At 39.4% G+C, this 16,575-nt stretch overlaps 1 protein-coding gene across 1 annotated transcript in view; it reads left to right on the top strand.

Moving 5' to 3' along the window:
* The window catches only part of LOC126188280 (mucin-12), a 303,407-nt gene that overhangs the window by 106,442 nt on the left and 180,390 nt on the right, over positions 1–16,575 (top strand). The window lies entirely within an intron of this gene.

The raw sequence follows: 16,575 nt of genomic DNA, 5'->3' as shown, positions 1-16,575 counted from the left end.
TTGAGGACAGGGTTGGTGAGTTTCATTTATTAAGCAAGATGAGATCTGGCTCTCTCCTTATAAACACAACTTCTGCCAGTCAGTCGGCCTCCCTCTGTGCATGTGACCATTTAGGAGACAACCAATGACTATCGCTCCTCCCAAGTCACTCTATATGATACAGGGTGTAATTTTCCGTAGGCATCTTCACCTCCAGTTCGGTAATGAACGTAGGTCTACTGTGGAATGATGTGGTGTTCATTTCATCCAGCATGTCCAAAGAGAACCAAAGGACCATTGTGTAGACACTGGCACTTTCATCCTGGCGTTTGAGGGGGTACCCTTCCTGAAAAGGTCAAGGTATTGGTGTACAGATGTGACACGAAACAATACATTCCACCTCCCATGTGTTGCTTCTATTGCCTCAAGTTCGGCCACATGTCCTCACTGTGCGATGCCACTCCCAACTGTGATGACTGTGTCCACCCTTTTCATGTAGAGAGCCCTTGCATCCCACCACCTAATTGTGTAAACTGCTCTGGTCTCCATTTTCCCCACGCACTGGAATGTCCGGTATACGTGATGGAAAAAAGGAATTAAGAAAATACAGATCCTTGATGCTCTCAGCTACTTTAAGGCCCAGAAGAAGTTTGACAGACTTCATCCTGCATATCTCTCCTCTACCTTTGCCTCAATTACATGTTCCACCCCTACCCACCCTCATCTCGCGCCCCTTCCCTTTTCTCACTCTCACTGGCTCCCAACCCTTCCCCTGAAGGAACTGCCCGTCCCCCTCATCCTCCTCCTCCTCCTCCTCCTCCTCCTCAGCCAGGGAAGACATCCTTTTCCCTGTTGCCTGCCAGGGATGTGGCTCCCTCTCAGAATGCCCCTCACCGGCGTTCTCATGGTAGAAAGCCTGCAACTATGTGTCAGACGAGGGATCTGCGCTCTGAAGGTACCAACCCCCCCCCCCCCCCCCCCAAAAAAAAAAAATCACTCTGTCCGATCCTTACATAATGCCACCTATTGCGAGGATGAAGGTTACTTAGCTTCCCGGGGAGCCTATGACCTCCCCTCAGCTTCTATCTGGCCATCTGGACTCTAGCCCCATGATAACCCAGTGGCAACTGAGATTACTGTCATCTACCAGAAATTCAACAACTCATTTCCTCTTATTCTGCAATCTGTCTTGCTCTTCAGGAAATGCACTTCCTTGATGACCACCCTCCAATGTTTCATGGTTACGGGCGTTCCTACCCCGCCTGGGGGTGTGCCACTTCGACGGATAGGGGTCTCCTAATTGGCCAACTTATTACAGACATCGATTTGTGTCTCTTTAATGACAGTTCCCCTACCCACTTCAATGTTGCTTATGGCACCTTTTTTGCTGTTGATCTCTCGCTCTCCTCGCCTGCTCTCGCAGCTCCCCTACACTGATTACCCCTTGATGGCCTTCGTGACGGTGACCATTTTTCGGTGATTCTATCGTCATCTTGCCACTGACAGGTCCCCACATTGGACATTCGACAGGGCCAGTTGGCTTTTGTATATGTCTGCTGTGCACTTTGACATCTCTCTCAGTTTGCATTGATACATTCGTGCAAGACTTCTCTGCTGCTCTTTTTCATGCTGCTGGCACTGCTATTCCCTTATTCACAGGCCTCCATCATCGTCGACTGGTACTGTGGTGGACCAAGGACATAGCAGCCACTGTACAGACTGCCAATCCTATCCTGCCACATTTCTCTGGCAGAAACACTGGGTTGAACAGATGCCCCTCTGTTTCAACCCCACCAAGCTGAGCCCTGTAATGAACCCTTCACTGATGGAAATCCTTGCAGGCTCTTGCCTCTTCATATGACATGGGCCCAAGCTTGGATTCTATCCATAACCATATTATGCAACAGTTGGACGTCCCAGAGGCAACGTATGTTCGGGGTCGCAAACCACATTTGGTCACAGGTGCCCCCTCCCCACCCTTCCCGCCAATGATGAGACCCAATGTCTCTGGACAAGCTACTGCCCGATAAGCCTGATGAACATACTTTGTAAACTGCTTGAGAGTATGGTTAACTTCTGGTTATGTTTGGTACTTGAATTTTTAGGCCTTTTGTCCCCATATCAGTGTGGCTTCCGGGAAGGACACTCTCCAGCTGACCATTTACTCAGGTTAGAAACTGCAGTCCGACGGGCTTTTACAAATTGCTGGCACCGTGTTGCGGTCTTCTTTGACCTACTCTGCATACGACACGACTTGGCACCATCACATTTTAGTTACCCTCCGTGATTGGGGCTTTTGTGGCCCCCTTAAGATTTTTATCCGAGAATCTTTATCCAGCGTGTATGTGTCCCAGGTAAACTGGTAATTTTTTATCTGGGAGAAAACCGGGGAAAACCCAGGAATTTTACATTGGGGCAATCCAAATGAAGTGGCCCAATAAAAATTAAATTGGTTGCTTGACCATTTTTTAATTTTTTATATGTGATTACCCTGTATTTGAGAAGTTCAAAACAGTTTTTTTTAAATAATTTATCTTGCACCTTTACTGGATGGTGGCCATTTTTATTTGTAGGTGCGCAATGATTTTTTAGTCTGGAGACATTAGAGAAAATTTGAATATGTCTGCACTGGGTTAAGTTACAACATTGAAATTGACATGATTGTTTTTAGAAAAGTGTCCTCTACAACATTGTGTATTACACAAAATACCCTAAATTCAAAAATAACCAGTCAAAATGAACTCCAAGTTTGGTATCCAAATTTTCAAAAAATCCCCTTTTTAAGCCCTAAATAACAAACAAGGAGTGGTTTATGAGAGTCTATTTTTTCCTATAGTTAGATATCATGCATTACTAGCCTCATATAAAGCAAGAACACTTACAAATGTTTTCTTAATTTTTTATGAATTTTTGAAATTACAAAATTTTCATTTTTTGTGAAGTTTGGGGTTAGTTATCTCAGGTGGGACTGAATATAAAAATGATTTTTGCACAGTTTGTACACCTATATAATAGCAACGTACTGTAAAAATTTCAACATTGATATCTGACTGTGAACAAAGATATGAATTTTTGAAAATGAGGAGATCATTCACATTACTCTACAACTGATCTCGTGGCTTTGCCTGTTCATGTGATATATTTGTGTGGTATAATCAATTATTGTTGAAGTAAGGTACTGAATTATATACAAAAAGTGGAAACATCACTGAAATTAACATTTATATTATTTTGACATGCTTAAAATAAATATTTTCAATTAACATCCTTAGAGATGCAACTGTTCCTAAACCTGGTAGTGAATGTTAAGAACACTTATTTCTTCAGACAGCTTCTGTGACATAGATAAATATCTCCCACTTGCTGTGTTAAGTTCAAGCACTGAAAGTTTCCTTTAAACATTTTTCATTGGTATCCAAACATTGTCATTAGTAAATTTCTTGAATGATGTTCTTGGGCCAGCAGGGTGGTAAAAATGCACAAAACATCACTGTTTTCCAAACTTGTTCTTTCTACCTCTGCAAGCCACCACTGCCCCGTCATACACACATGCCACTATGTCGTTCAACATTAAAGACAGAGATGTAATTTTACTGACACAATGATCATAAATTTCGGTTTCTGATGTTACATAGCATCGAACTAAGTTTCCTGCAATGCCAAGGAATTTGTGGAAATGCCATGTTCCTTTTACTGCTATACAGTTTTCAAATCTGGTTTGAAGTGTTGTTTTCGTATGCAGAACCACTTCTTTCTTGAACAGAAAATAGGTTATGTCTTTAATATTATCCTTGCAAAAGACATACATGTCCTGTACTCTGAGAATTTGGTCTGTGGTTGGTCTTTGTAGGCTGGCTTTACTTACTTCACATTTTGTTGTACCTCCTACTCCATCACATGCATTTTTACCATGGCAAGATGCAAAAAAGTGCCATTCAGCCTCCAACCCAGTCTTCTTTGTGGTTGCGCAGATTTGAAAAATTCTTTTTGTTCTTACATTAACCACCACTTCCATCTGAAAAGTATATCAGCTTCTCAACCTTCTTTTATGTAATTTGTACATACTTTTGAAACACATGTACAGCCAAAGTGTTATGCTCCAAGTAGTCGCTTAGAATGCAAATTGAAGAACTGCAAACTTCATCTTTCTCATTTTTAAAGTAGAGATAAATGGATGCACTGTTGCCTGGTCATTGACCCAGTGGTACTTGTATTGCATCCTGAATCACAAATGTAAAATTTTCTGCAAAACCAGCTAGCATTATGCATTCAATTTCATGAAGTTGTAGTTCTTTTTTTCCCCCCTTCAAGAAACTTACTTTGAATTTTAGAAACATAGTGGTGACTTTTGAATTTTTGAAGTAAGTTATGAATTAAAGATTCCAAGTACTCTTCCTGAGATTTAACCACTGTTATCATTTCTGCCCTGTCAGTTGTGATCCACTGTTTGAAGGTAATACTATCTGGCATTTCCTCCTCATATTCGTGAAACAATTCAATAACAGTTTCCTTACCAGGGCATTTAGTACACAAACTCATCATGCAATCAAAACTGCCGGCCAGTGTGGCCGAGCGGTTCTAGGCGCTTCAGTCTGGAACCGCGCGACCGCTACGGTCGCAGGTTCGAATCCTGCCATGGGCATGGATGTGTGTGATGTCCTTAGGATAGTTAGGTTTAAGTAGTTCTAAGTTCTAGGGGACTGATGACCTCAGAAGTTAAGTCCCATAGTGCTCAGAGCCATTTGAACCATTTTTGCAGTCATAACTTAGTGTCACAGACCATTAAATCTAGTAACTCTTTGTAGTTAAGATCACTGAGTTTTGCACCCACAATCATCAGTTTGACATTTTTATGATGTAAACGTACTCATACGGAGTGTGCCCCTGAGGATCCAGCCAAAATACACCACTTACGGCGGAGGTAAGAAAATTTTGACCTTCCAATTTTGCATTCAGGGTGAGAATTTTTGAAAGCTACATAAAGTTCATTTAAATTTGACAGCACTAGTTGTTTCTGCTTTCTTACTTTAACTCCATTTATAGCAATTCTTTTGCTATCTTTGCAAGCTGGGCACATTCTACTGTTTTCATCATCTTCAAAAAACTGCTGGATCTTTTTAATTGTTGTACTCCTTTCCTAAAACTGGAAGAATACCTTGCTATTTCACAAATTTTCGAGTTAGTTTAACCAAATGATGAAAAACTTTGAATTCAGTGTCTCATGAGAATAGACCAAGTTGGGTTTCACATGATTGATGTCTTCGGAATCCATGCTGGTTGGCATTGAGGTGGTCATTCTGTTGAAGATACTTCATTATGTTTGAGCTCAGAACATGTTCTAAGATTGTTTAACAAATTAATGTCAAGGATATTGGACAATACTTTTTTCAATCACCTCTACTATCCTTCTTGTAAAAGTGTGTGACCTGTGCTTTTTTTTTTTTTTTCTCCAAAAACTGGGCACGATTTTTTGTTCGAGGGATCTACATTAGATTGTATTTTGAAGAGGAGCTAACTCAGCCGCAAATTCAGTATAGAGTGTGACAGGGTTTCCGTAAGTGTGTGACCTGTCCTTTTATCCGAAAACTGGGCACACTTGTTTGTTCGAGGGATCTAAAATAGATTGTATTTGGAAGAGGGACCAACTCAGCTGCAAATTCAGTATAGAATCTGACAGGGATTCCATCAGGCCATGGAGCTTTGTTCAGTTTTAATGATTTCAGCTGTTTCTGAACACCACTGACACTAATAATTATTTCATTCATCTTTTCAGTGCTATGATGATTAAATTGGGGCAATTTTCTTGGGTTTTCATATGTAAAAGGAACATTTGAAAACTGAGTTAAGCAGTTACGCATTTCAACTTTTGCTTCACTACTCTCAATTTCATTTCCTGTCTCATCAGTGATATATGGCACTACTGATATTTTATCTAGTTAACAGCTTGTTTTAACTGTCCTTTGTACATTGGTAATAGTTTTTGTCACAACCGCATCACGGTCACTGATGCCACATGTGAGTAGACAAAATCACTGAGCTTGTGTTTACATAATGGAGTTATTTTCAATTTATTGAGTACCTGTTTGCAGTTGTTAAGTGAGCAGTTATGTAAAATAAGTTAATTTGTAAGTGTGGTGTTGTCCGACACCTATGCAGTGTTGGTGGGAAAGGGATTGGATTAGTAAATGTGGCACCTTGCTGCTGTCTATCGTTTACAGTGTATTGTAAAGCTGTGTAACTGTGTTTTAGTCTCCTGTTGATGAAATAATGAATAAGCAAAAATTTACTTCACTTGTGCACCATTAATTGTATTACTGGTAGATTGTATAAATTTCTTCCATTCAGGAATTGCTAACACTTTACACTAGGCAACAGTTAATGATGGCACTTACCACCCACCCACATTATATCTTCCAAGATGGGTGTGAATATGTCTAATGGAATTTGACTGACCGTGTTAAAGTCTAGAATAGTAATCTGCTGTAATGCGTTGCTTGAGTTACGTGAAAGTAACTGAAATTGTATAACACATAGGTGACTCTCTTCTATTGCAGAGGGAGACAATTTAAGCATCTGAGCCTCTTCAGATGTTGGGACAGCAGAGACTGAGGTGATGTGTTTGATACCCCTCATGCTGTGAAAAGTATTCCAGACAGCTATCGTAGAGACAAAGAAATCAACATACAATATTGCAAGGCCTGTGTTACTCTGATTAAGATGCAGAATTCCTTTGGACATGCATGCATCTCCAAAGAAACTTTGCATTGTAATCAGAATAACACTCTCACTCCAGTATCTTATTTCTCTGCCGATTCTGGGTGAGCGACTTTCGGGTACAACATATGACGTCCATGACATAATAAATGTAAGAGTGTAGGTCGTAGATGCGTGGTTGACAAAATATGGAAGTTTGGGTCTGGCCATCAGTCGTGCACGGATAGCCAAATGGTGAGGCAACTGCTCGTGATAAGCTGGAAATCCTGGTTCGTGCCCCAGTCCGGCACAAATTTTCATTGTTGTCATTCCATTCTACAGCTGATGGTTGTCCTTATTTGCAGTTGCAAATACATTTAATGTATGAAATCAACATTGTCAAATACATAATTGACAATATGTAACACTTGGAAAAGGTCCTTCAGTGCGATACACAGTTGATAGCTCCAGCTGTTAAGCTTTTTTTACATAGTAGCTCACTTCACTACCACAAGTAAGCACTGAGTTAATAACTCCACTATATAAATATGAGTGCAGTGAGTTTGTTTCTCACATAACAGTACTGGACAGCAAATGCTGGGGATGTATATAGTCTGTCCATAAACTGAAAAGTGAGCAGTGTTCATGGTGGGGGAGTTGCCTTTCTCAGAAGAACGTTACAGTTGCTGTGCAGGATGACTAAGAATCAATTTCTCCTCTAGCAGTTTAGAACAATATGCAAAGATTTACATAGATTCTGTCCATATCCAGGATTGGTATTAGTGTTATTTGTAACTCTTACCTGCATTCCGTGTAGTGTTAAAGAATTTTGTGCAAAATAAATACAGTATAACTTCGCTTTTACATTCCCGGAATTAACGTTTTCCCGCCATTTATGACATTTTTTATCAGTCCCGTCAAATTTCCTGTGTCCACAATGTTAATTTTCACTCTGATTTTGCGTCAACATATTTATAATTTTCTGGCGTTTTGCACATTATGAAAAAATGTTTGTGGAGAAAAAATGGCGCTGATATGATTTTGGCAGTCCAGGAGTGTTTACAAATATTACATGGTTAAGTTTCTTGACACCAGGGCACTCTACTTAGCGGGTTTGAAACGGTAAACGTGTAAAAGTTTGAACAATTCGTGCCGTATCTCCCGCTGCTGCCAAGCTCTGCTTGGCATTGAGGCTCATGGGAGTAACTAGGTTTGTTCGAATGAAGATATCATGACTAATCACAACCATTTCCAAACCGTCTCTGCTGCACAAACGCAGTTTCATGATTGTTGTGATTATTGTTACACGTTTGTCAGACCATATTTAGCGTGTTTAGCCATATTGCCACTTGTAGCGCTAGTTGACACCGTCATACACTTTGCATTGTTCAGATGTTTTTAGTTTAAACATAACGCCAGTTACATATTTTATTCATGCTGAGCAAAGCGTGTTTCGAGAATTTATTCTCATTGTCAAGTGCAGTATTTGTGTGTATATTTTTATGTGATGTTCCACAAACAATGTGAGTGATAGATTTTTTCTTTTTGGTGTGTGTGTGTGTGTGTGTGTGTGTGTGTGTGTGGCTTTCTACATAACTGACAAGGCACAGTACCTGATAACATCAAGAAGACGACTACAGTGCAAGAGTTGGAGAGTAACACATATTCAAGCCCACACAAAATACTTATTTACATATTTGCACTTGACAACGAGAAAATATTCTCGAGAAGCGTCATGCCAAGCATGAAAAAATACGTAACTAGTGCAGTATATAATTATTTAAATAATGAATGATAGCTGCAGGCTTTCAAAAACATTGATTATAACATACGAAATTCAGTTCAATGTTCCTACTTCCCAGACAGTTGTCAGTTCCAGTTTTATTAGAGATAATAAACCTTCATAGTCCCTGACAAGTCTTTTGATGCCTGTTTTGTACATATAAGATACATAAAGTGCAAGGGAGTATCCTATATGTAACTTTTACAGCTTAAAATGTTATTTCCAACATTTTACGTTTTCTCGAGTTTTAACCATTTTTTTGAAGTCCCTTGAAAAGTGTAAAAGCGAGGTTTCACTGTATTTCCTGGGCATCTGCACACTTTGCCACCAGTGAGTCATAAGGTGCGTTGTGGAGGACCTGTACAACTATGTGAAACACCGTGTAGTTGCTTCTCATGAAATAGTGGGGTAGATGGTAGCAAGTCACCTGCTTGACCTCCTGTTTGAAGACCTATGAAGGAGGGAAGTGCATTAACATAATCCAGTGACCTATGTTCCCTCGTGCTTCTACCTCACACATCTCCCCCACCCCCCACCCTGTTAGAACCCTGGAACGTAATTTATCGCTTAATATAGCTGCACTGCATTTAGATAGTCCGCCCCGGTAGCTGAGTGGTCAGCGTGACAGACTGTCAATCCTAAGGGCCCGGGTTCGATTCCCGGCTGGCTCGGAGATTTTCTCCGCTCAGGGACTGGGTGTTGTGTTGTCCTAATCATCATCATTTCATCCCCATCAATGCGTAGGTTGCCGAAGGGGCGTCAAATCAAAAGACCTGCACCAGGCGAATGGTCTACCCGACGGGAGGCCCTAGCCACACGACATTTCCATTTTTACTGCATTTAGATTCAATACATTTAATGTTTTATACCCCACAAAGATAAACGTTAATTTTATCCAGTAAGAACAATATTTTTAATGACCTGCAGTGTTCCATTCGCTGAATGTGGAAACTATTAATCATAGAGAAAAAAATGAATAGAACCGTTTTTTGTAGGAAACTTAATATAGTTCAATTTTATATTAGGAAATATTTTCCTAGAAGCCCAAGTTTTTGGATTATTCGAGAAGAACGTGATAAAGTGATCTTTAAACCCATCTGATCCCAGGTGCTCTCACCCCCACCAGTCAGGATTTTCATTATGTTGTTCAGGACACTCCCTCCTAGCATGTGAAAAAATTTGCTACTATACGATTTTTTCCTCTAATTTTCTTTCATTTTCTGGGCTATTTCCTCTGTTTTAATTGATTTTAGCCTGTTTGCCTCTTTTCCTGCTGCGTTTTATTTTCCATTTTAGAAGTAGCACTCTGTTAATTAGTGGGTGCTGTCCTCCTCTTTAAAGCTTTTCCTATGTTGGATGGGAGGTGGGATGGCTATAAGAGGGCCTGCCCCTTAGCACACATAGCCTAGTGGGACACTAATGTGCAGCCTTAATTATTTGTCTCACCTTGTTGTATTATTGACAATCCAACTGATATCGATTCCATTTTCAGTGTTTTCTGTTTTACTTTTTTGGATCTCTTGGCTAGACAGCTTTCTTTATTTTATATCTGTCTTCGCTGATAATCATGTTGACTAGGATTGCCTGCCGGCAGGGTTTCTTTTTGCACAATTGAGTTTGGGGAACCACTTGTCTGCTGTAACCTATGTACAAACCCAATCCATATACTTTTACTTCTCCATAAACCGTTTTTTCAGCTGTGGCACCATTATTACCTTCACTTCTTTCCTTTTACATCTCTTACATACTTTCCTTATCTGAGGACTTTCGTAGTGGATATCACTACCTCTGGTGAATGAACCCTAGATGAGGGACTGATGACCTTGCTCTTTGGTGCCTTACCTCCAACCAACCATACCTGTTCTGTGTAGTCATACTGTTCACATCATGTTTCCTGTTGTGCTGTAGTGATTTGGACACATCATATCTGTGTTTTCTGGTGATGCTTTAGATTTATGTCACTTTGGTTCAGTTCTGGATTTTGTTTAAAAGCTATTCCATTTCACTGTATTCAAACCTGAAGATGCTTGTTACAGACTGAACTCAATGGACTGAGAACAGTATTTTTTGATTATGAATGGAAATAAAGAAAGAACTTCAAGAACGTGTTCTTTAGACTCTGTGCAAGGTGAAACTTTGCCTTTTGTTAATAGTTTATGTAACATTATTAATAGTCATTATTAATGGTCATGATAAATTAGGGGTGCTCATAACTGTGTAATAAATGTAATTTAACCATTTTTGTATAATTCAAACACTTTTAAGAAGTTACATGTTTCTGAGATAACATTAATGAATTTTTGAAATCGGTTGCATAATTTTATCAGCTGATTTAGTTTATTTTATTTTGTTCTGGCTTGCTACCGGTATTTGAAAATACAATTTTTTCATTATGATAAATGCAATTTTTTTCTGGAATAATAGACATTATATAGACAAGCGTGTTTTTTAAGTGTACATTACAGTTTTGAGCACATTTTCATATAGTGCAGTTGGGATAGATAGCTTGCCAACCAGTGTTGTGCTGTTTATCCCAGAATGTATTTTTAGCTATAATTCTGGTTTGTTTCTAAAAAATGGCTGTCATTTCATACATGTGTGACCCCCAAAAGTAATTCCATAGCTAAGGATTACTACTTGTGGGAGTAATATGAAATTAAGTCATGTGCGAATAATATGATAATAAGACACCTTCTATTACGCGCCAATACCATAATTCTAAGACTGAAATGAGTTGAAAACATTAAAACTTGTATAGTATACAAAACCAAAATTGATACAGCCAGAAGAAAAGACCATCAGTTGATACGTAACTTAACCAATATTAATTTGGTATGAACTGAATGTTAGAAGTAACAATTGTACAGGATGTCAGATATAATGGTTGAGTAGATAAACAAGGATATAGAGCTCTTCACGGGGTAATAAGTGTGGAAAAGAATGCAGGTCTGCAGTGATCAGGCAGTGGACTGAAAACCATAAATAGTTTATTTATGTTGTTCTGTGCTGATCCTTTTCACAAATAAGGAAAAGCTGCCCATTTCATCATGATCATAATTATTTTCATAATCATCTTGACCACCACCATTTTTCTGTACCCAGGGCTGCACACATTCAATTGTCAATCTTCACACACAAATTTATTCAGAACGTGGAAATATGTTTACAAGGATGTCTCATAAATTTGTGATTATTATTTCACATCATTCAGTTCTTTTTTAAAAATGTTTCTCTATTCATTTCCACAACTATCCTTATTCTAATGACTACATTTATTCTAAATACTGCCATTACTTAAAACTATGAAAGTTTGACATTGGTCTCCTGTTCAAATAATAAAAATATTTTCACAAATACAGTACAGTTCAAAAGTCAAAGAGTAAATAGCTGTTTCCATGTTTCACATTATATTCTTCAAATCAATCAGTACCTTGTCTACACACTTCTAAAATTACCCTGTGTGTTACTTCAGGGTATAAGCAAGTGCCATTCCAGATTTCTTCCAGATCTGCCCAGCCATTTCAGCATGATGGAGTAACAAACTTGAACACTAACTTTAACATTTATAGTATGTATGGGATGCACTTCATACAGTAAACAGTTATCACATAATATAGGCACACTCATGTGTTTAAATGAAAGTGTTGTGAGCATTTTGCTCTGTGCTTTTGAATTTTTTGAAAGGTAAGAACAAAATAAAAATGATTGTTCGCACAGCAGAATTAGACTGGCCCCAGAAAAATTGATAAGACTGCAAAGCAATACTTGTCTGGTAAAACTCTCAAGAACATTATATAGAAGTGCCATCACAAAACATCTGTTGAATTAATTGAAAATGCAAATGGGTAGATTAATAACCTAATAACTACAATTATGTGGATACATAACAAACAATGTACAACCGATGAAGAAAATTTGCAATAACTTCTAAAGCAGGAAGCTTCTTACTGTCTCTGAGTAGTATATTTTTTCTAGTGTGCCATGCCTAGTGATGAAATTCACAATCTGCTGTTGAGTTACATTTTGCTTCCAGGAAGCGAAGCGGATGTGGAAATGAATTCCAATCCATTTGCCACAGTCTGCTGCTGTTGTACATGAGTAGATCATATTTAAAATATCAGTTAGAACTAGAAGAGTCTGCTATTTTGTTTGTGACCAGTTTATCCTGGACTGTCCAGTTGTCACCTCATTTCTTACAGAAATGAATCTGAGGTTACATCATTGTGGAAGATTACTTTCTTTTGTACTTGTGCATGAATCCCATTATTTCAAAGATTGGAGCTCTATTACATTTGGTGCACATTTATATCAGTGAATAAAAGTGATGAATGTAAATTTACTGCATAAGGCTTTAGGCATGCTATTCCAACTTGAATGCCCATACGCAGATGGCTGGGCTCCTGTGAGCATGAGTGGGCAAACAGCTAATACACAGATAGATAGATTCCTGGGCTGTAGCCTACTCGATCATCTGCTTCTGTGGAGCATATGAACACAAGGGTGGGCTAACAGTCCCTGTGTGCAACAGAACAGTGTCTGAGTCTGTGCAAGAGAACTGGTGAGTAGCTCAAAATATCTCTACCAATACGCAGCTGACTGGCATGCATTTAGTGGTGTCTGCACCCAGTGTGGGCAGTGTTGGAACAGCCTTAGGTAAGGATTCATTTATTCACAAATTTTTTGTCTCTCTGAACTTACGAGGCATTATGTTTTCCTTAGTATTTTTGGTTTTGAAGCCTTTGCAGTCTCTGTCCTGATTGTGCTTCTGTTCAAATGTGCAATCAGCACTATCGGTTTCTGGAATCCATATTGTTTTTACTATCTTTAGTGGGAACAGTTGTTCAAGTTTAAGCATCTAGGAAATGTTGGGTTATGGGCCACACAAACTTGTAATAACGTTTTATTTAAAGCAGTGTTTTGATAATATCAGATTGTTATTGCTACTGTATGCTGTACCATACAACAGATAAATCTACATGTACATGGACACTCTTCAAATCACACTTAAGTGCCTGGCAGAGGGTTCATCAGACCACCTTCACAATAATTCTCTTATTATTCCAGTCTCTTAACAGCATGGGGAAAAAGGGAACATGTATGTCTTTCCATGCGAGCTCTGACTTCCCATGTTTTATTATGATCATCTTTTTTCCCTATGTAGATTGGTGTATTTTCGCATTTGGAGGAAGTGCAGTGAAGTTTGTTATTGAAATTTTGTGAGAAGATTCCGCCACAATGAAAAATGCCTTTGTTTTAATGATATCCACACCAAATCCTGTTTCATGTCCATGACACACTCTCCCCTATTTTGGGGAGACTGACTGATAAGGATCCCACACTGCGCAGCAGTATTCTAAAAGAGGATGGACAAGCATAGTGTAGGCAGTCTCTTTAGTAGATCTGTTACATTTTCTAAGTGTCCTGCCAATAAAATGCAGTCTTTGTTTATCCTTCCCCACAACATTTTCTGTTTGTTCCTTCCAATTTAAGTTGTTCATAATTGTGATTCCTAGGTATTTAGTTGAATTTATGGTCTTCAGATTTGACTGGTTTATCGTGTAATGAAAGTTTAACGGATTCCTTTTAGAATGCCAGAATCGCTTGTGTATTACTCGATAACGTCCCATCAGCTACTACGAACTGTGACCCCTCTGTCAGGAAATCACGAATCTAGTCACATAACTGTGACAGTATTCAATAAGCATGCAATTTCACTACAAGCCACTTGTGTGGTACAGCGTCAAAAGCCTTCTGGAAACCTAGAAATACGGAATCAATTTGAAATCCATTGTCAGTAGCACTCAACAATTTGAGTGAGTAAAGAGCTACTTGTGTTTCACAAGAACAGTGTTTTCTAAATCTGTGTTGGTAGTCTGTGGTGGAGGCCACAGCAAACAATTTGCCACATCAGCATCTTGGCCACCATGCCCTGCCTTTTGTTGTGTATTCACCTCTGTAAACAGAAGTATAGCCTTTTGTATGACACCATTGATAAGATACAGCATGAATTTTAGAAGAATGTTAATGAAGTGTGTTCTTGGGGGGCATGTTTCAATAAAATCTTATTGGCATTCAAGCTGCGTGATTCGAATAAAATACTCGAGCTTTCAACAGCTATTTCCACTAACATCAGTAGTAAAATACCACTGGATCAGTAGTAAAATATCACTGGCTGCTGAGGCTGGCATGGTGTTCTGCTTATATAGATGTGGTAATAGTGCCTGGAGTCTTCCAGAAAAGGCTGAAGTAACACATGCATGGGTTGGCAAGATGGGCAGCTCCTAGAAACTCATTCCCACTATGTCACTGAGTGACAGCAGGTGGTGCAAGGGGTGGGAGTCACAAATGAAACTGTCACTCTTGCCTCACCATAAGTGTCACTCATCTTTCTTTGCTTCTGTTTGATGTGCAAGGCCCCAGCCCCATGCCCTACTGTGTACTGCCAGTCTTGGTTAAAAATGTTACAGTTTATTCTAATCTCAGTTTCCTTCTTTACAATTGAGTCCCAGTATGACGATGCTTGAGCCAAGACACTTTGTCTTTTCAAAACATTTTTTTTTTTTTCCCAGGCAGTGTTGAGCTATGGCTGACTTACAGGCTCCCTTTGATTAATGTGTCATTTGTGGCCATCAACAGTGTGAATCTTTTATCCTTTGTATATTCTCCCTCTTTGGTGTGGGGCACCATAAATGCTGGGCACCCTGAAGACATATGACATAACAGATGTAAAATATCTTGTACCTTTCATTGATCTCAGTCTATGTTTTTGGAGCTCGCATTCTGTCTTTATAGTTACTGCCTCACAGTATAGAAATAATACAGCTGACTTGGCATATTCTGCTGGTTCATGACATGTCCTTTGATGCCAACAGGTGAAAGTGTTTGCAATTTCTGCCTTATTGCTAAAATTTTCTTCGAAGGCTAGTCTCAAATGCTGCAATTCAGACTGTAGGTGGCTTTTGTCAGAAATAATCTTTGCTCTGTATACTAATGTGTTCAGATCCATATTCTTGTGTGCAGGGTGGTGAAAACTATTTGGAGTACTAGCGAGTGTAGGTTGGTTTCCTGTACACGGAATGAACAAGCTGGCCTCCTCGTTTCTGATCAACTAAAATATTCAAGAATGGTAGCTTACTATCCCTCTCCTCCTTGCAAGAAAATTCAGTTTCAAGTTACACTGCTCATTAGTTTGACAAAGAGCTGCAGTGCATTTTCCCCGTGATGCCAAATAAGGAAGGTCATATAGTTTATAGAAAACCAACCCACACTGACTGGGTCTTGAATGCAAATAGTTTTCATCACCCTGTATACAGAAAGTGGTCCTGTTAATATGTGAAGCAAAGATGATTTCTAATGACAGTTGCCTACAGTCTTTTTGCAGCATTTGAAATTTATGCTCAGAGAAAATGGATACATGAAGGGAAAAGTTGTGAACACTTGCAGGTGCCATTGCTGAAGTTTGCATCATGAAATGGGAGGGCCTAAGCCTTCATTCCTTTCATAGTGTGGGGCAATGACCAGCAACATGTGCTGCAGAGATAGGAGTCGAGACCAGTGTTCCACCAACCTCTGAGATATGAGGCCCCATTAAAGACAACAAAATTCGTAGTGCCCTGTGTTTATGGTGTCTTCTGCAAATGCAGCAGCATGTACTTAAGCCATACAGTTTTTGCTGCCATTGAGTGTTTTACTGAACACAAATGACATCAAATATTAGGGAGCTTGTGAAGTGGACCGTGGCTGAACATTGGCTGGAGACAAGACACAAAATACAGTTTGAAAAGACAACAGTCTTGATTTATATGTCATCATATTGGGACTCTGTTGGACATTGAATGAAAGCCAAGACAGATATTTGATACTCGTAGGGAGGTGGGAGTGACAGTTTCAAATGTGCTCAGAGCCCTCATGCCACCTGAAATCACTCTTATCTTGCAACAGGCCAGAGCTGCTTAGAGATGCTCAAATCAGCTTGCTGCACCTGTGTCTCTTCAGCACACTCTGAAAGGTTCCAACGCTGCTGGTGTGCTTGTGTAAGTGGAGCAATAACACCGTGACAGTCACGATAGTCGGGGCTTTCTACTCCTGGTTGTGGTGGTGGTGGTGGTGGTGGTGGTAAC

This window comes from Schistocerca cancellata, chromosome 5 (genome assembly GCF_023864275.1).
Source record: "Schistocerca cancellata isolate TAMUIC-IGC-003103 chromosome 5, iqSchCanc2.1, whole genome shotgun sequence".
In the NCBI taxonomy this organism is placed as follows: Eukaryota; Metazoa; Arthropoda; class Insecta; order Orthoptera; family Acrididae; genus Schistocerca; species Schistocerca cancellata.
Note: the sequence above shows the minus strand (reverse complement) of the source record. Positions and strands in the feature narration are given on the sequence as shown.